This window comes from Hipposideros armiger, unplaced genomic scaffold (genome assembly GCF_001890085.2).
Source record: "Hipposideros armiger isolate ML-2016 unplaced genomic scaffold, ASM189008v1 scaffold_595, whole genome shotgun sequence".
Lineage (NCBI taxonomy): Eukaryota > Metazoa > Chordata > Mammalia > Chiroptera > Hipposideridae > Hipposideros > Hipposideros armiger.
In genome coordinates this window covers 492,428-495,875 of record NW_017731945.1, presented here as the reverse complement: position 1 = coordinate 495,875, position 3,448 = coordinate 492,428, and positions in this window count along the sequence as shown.

Here is a 3,448-nt window from a genome sequence, read left to right as displayed (position 1 = left end):
TTGTGCTCCTCCAAAAAGTTTTTTTTTTTTTTTTGCATGTACTTCAGTTTAGGGTAGACATTCAGCCACTTACTAGAACACATTTAGGCAATTCTAGGGAAAAGTTCTGAATGCACTTAGCAATTTGATTTATGAGTTTTAGTTTTAAAACAACTATCAGTTTCGAGATGCTCTAGGAATTGACATCATTGCAATTCAATAGAATTCTTTATAAAGAATTTCCTGCCTGACAACTCTAGATATATTAACTATGCAGCTTCTCTTGAAACATTTTCAATTTGCTCATTTGGAGCACATTTTTTGTGTTGAATGCAGTTTGTTCCTAGACACTGAGTCATCTTCCAAATATGAGTACACTTTCTTTCTCCCCCAATTGACTTTCTCCTGCCAGCATGTCGTCCAACTCTTCTTTAAAGTGCTGTCAGAATATGGTCAGCTCATCATTAACAGGAGACGGGCTCCTTGCCCACTCTTACAAAAGTAGCATGAAGTCAGATAATTTGATTTTTAAATTATAAGAAAAGGAGAAAGAAAAAAAAACGTAGTTAGAAATGTAACTAATTCCTAGGCTCAGGGCTATTATTATGAGACACTTGAGTAAATGAGACAGCCAGAAACGAAAGGAAAAGCTGCAATTTGCATGGTTTTGAATAGAATGAAGCAGAGTTTCCATTTCACTTTAAATATCAAGTAGCTATAATGTGAGTCAATATAAATAAACCAAAGAAGCAAGGCTTCGTGGGACGTGATAGCAGTTTCATGTGGGTAGACAAATATTTAAGCATCTCAGCATGAAAGCTTGGCCATATGCTCAGGACTATTTCTATGTATTTAGATTTTTGGTGCAAATTCTATCTCTGTCTCTAGAAAACAAACCCAGAAGGCCTTCAAAGCTAAGAATGAAGAGCTCATTTTACTGAAGTGCCAATAGTGTCAGCTCTAAAAATATCAGAATTTTCTGTACTACCTAATCAAAAAATTACCTTGACAATTTTTGCAGCAGCAGTTGTTAATGGAACTGGTCAAAGTGACCCTTTGTTTAAGGTAAAGTCCAAAGTTAGTTAAACATATAATATAGAGTACAGATTTAATTCAACCAGATGGATAATTTACCCCCAAAATGTTCTTCATAAATTGCCAAGGAAAGAGATAATTTGTTGCTGTTGAATGATCTGGTTCCCTTCATTGTGGGCGTATATGTAGACTTTATTAGAATAACATTTTACAAGGTAAAAATGATTTATCCTGCCACAGCTTCTCTCCAGTTACCAGTTTAAAACTCTCTAATTTTTTATTTTAATTTAAAGATTTTATTGGGGAATTGGGGAAGGGAACAGTGTTGGAGATTTGGGGGAGGGGAACAGTGTGTTTTTCCAGGACTCATCAGCTCCAAGTCAAGTTGTTGTCCTTCAATCTTAGTTGTGGAGGACGCAGCTGAACTCCAAGTCCAGTCACCGCTTTCAGTCTATCAATAGCCGTGGGGGGTGAGGGGCACAGCTCACCATCCCATGTGGGAGTTGAACCAGCAACCTTGATTTTAAGAGTATGTGCTCTCACCAGCTGAGCCACCTGGCCGACCCTCTCTTTAATTTTTGATNTGGTCATACCAGAGTAATAACATAACTTACAAATTGAAAAATAATATTTTTGATGTCATTATTTTAATACAATAAATGGTAATACTGATTCATGTTATATCTTGATTGATCACAAGACTTTTCTGGCTCAGATTTCTGCAAGTTAATTTATTATGTCCTCAAAATTTGTACTTTTAGAAACTACATTTTCAATTGATATAATTGGAAGTAATGTCAGTCATCCTTGGCAAATGCAAGATCACACACTTTTTAATAATATTAATGTGACATTAATATCCTAATGTGACAACATTAGGATAAATTTTTGATCAATTATTTTGAAATACAAATTTTAGTATATCTGGAGTTGATGATTCTTGTGGAACAATATTTCTAGAAAGTTTTAACTTAATACAAATCCATTTTGTGTAAGTCTGAGTGTAAATTCAAATTTCAATGAAATTTATACGCTGGTATTTTCTTCTTTAACTTCTGGAGGTGGTACAAGACCCTGCAAATCTCTTCATGATTTGCATATAATGCAATGCGCCCTTTTATGCCTTGTATCATTGTATCTTCAATTATAGGAAAAAACGAATTTTAAAATTATCTGCTTCATTAATAATTGATTCTTTTATCTAAAGCTTCACATGAAAAAAAAAGCCTTCTTTCCCATCGACTATGACAATCTTTGCACTTAATTTCTATTTCTAAGCCTGAGGATATTTGCTCGGCAACATTGCAGCAGTTTTCAAAATCAGATTCTAAACTCCTTGAAGAAATGTAATAACTCCCTGAAAATGCTTTATTGCAATGTCTGTGTTTATTCTTTTATTTTGTAATAATTACGGACAAGGTTTACGTGCTTCATCACCTGAGTGCCAGGCAATTCCTGTCCCAGCCCCCAGGTGAAGAGTTAATACTTGTGCAGAACCCCAGGAAGCCGCTTTGGGCTTGGACAGGTTCCGGGGATGGCCCGGTAGGTGCTCTTCCACCGTGGGTCCCAGCACTGCTCCCACGTGGAGCCCCTCCTCTCTCTTTTGCTGCTTCTGCTACTACCTTTGTCTATGTCCAATCACCTGGACTACCCCAAGGCGTGCCGGGGCACAGCCAGGTTACCGGGATGGATGTTCTGCAGGCCTCGTGCAATGAGCCTACAGGCATGTATGCTGCCGCCCTCTCTGCTGTTAGAGTGCCGTGCCCCATTATCCCACCATACCTCATTTATAAAATGAGTTCAAAGGTAAAGTCATTAATGATTTCAAGACAGTTTAAGTCTTTCTTTCTGAAAGCCTGGCCCAGGTCACACATCCATGAAGCCCAGCCTGCCTATCTCTTATTATGCTTTATAGAATAATTATATCTCTCATCTCTGGAGGTGTGCCAGTAAGCGCACAGCGGCGACTTTGCCGTGGCCCTGGTAACCAAGTAACCAAGTGAGCTCAGGAAACTGCAACGAGGCTCTATTTTTACTCCTCTTGGGCCTTGCTTTTTCTCACTTCCACTTCAGTTTTGCACGTTTCTAACCTAGATTCTCCTTCTCCATCTCTGAGAGACTGGCCAACCTAGGTTCCTGGCTCAGCATAACCGCTGGGATCTCAGAGCTCAGAGGGATCAAACAATAGGTCAGAAAGAACCTAATGATCAGATCCTGAGCCCCTGCAGATGTAACTGCTCTGGGTGCCAGAGTGGAGGTAGAGGTGGTTGGGGTAGGGAGAATGAGAGTGCACCTGGAGTAGTACTTGATTTTAAGTGGTAGGACACCAACATCCCTGAAATAGAGTGCAATACAGAACATTGCATTTCTAATTGAAAATCACAATTTTCAAATTATCCAGAAAGAGGCAATGATTATTTAGAGTGCCACTCTA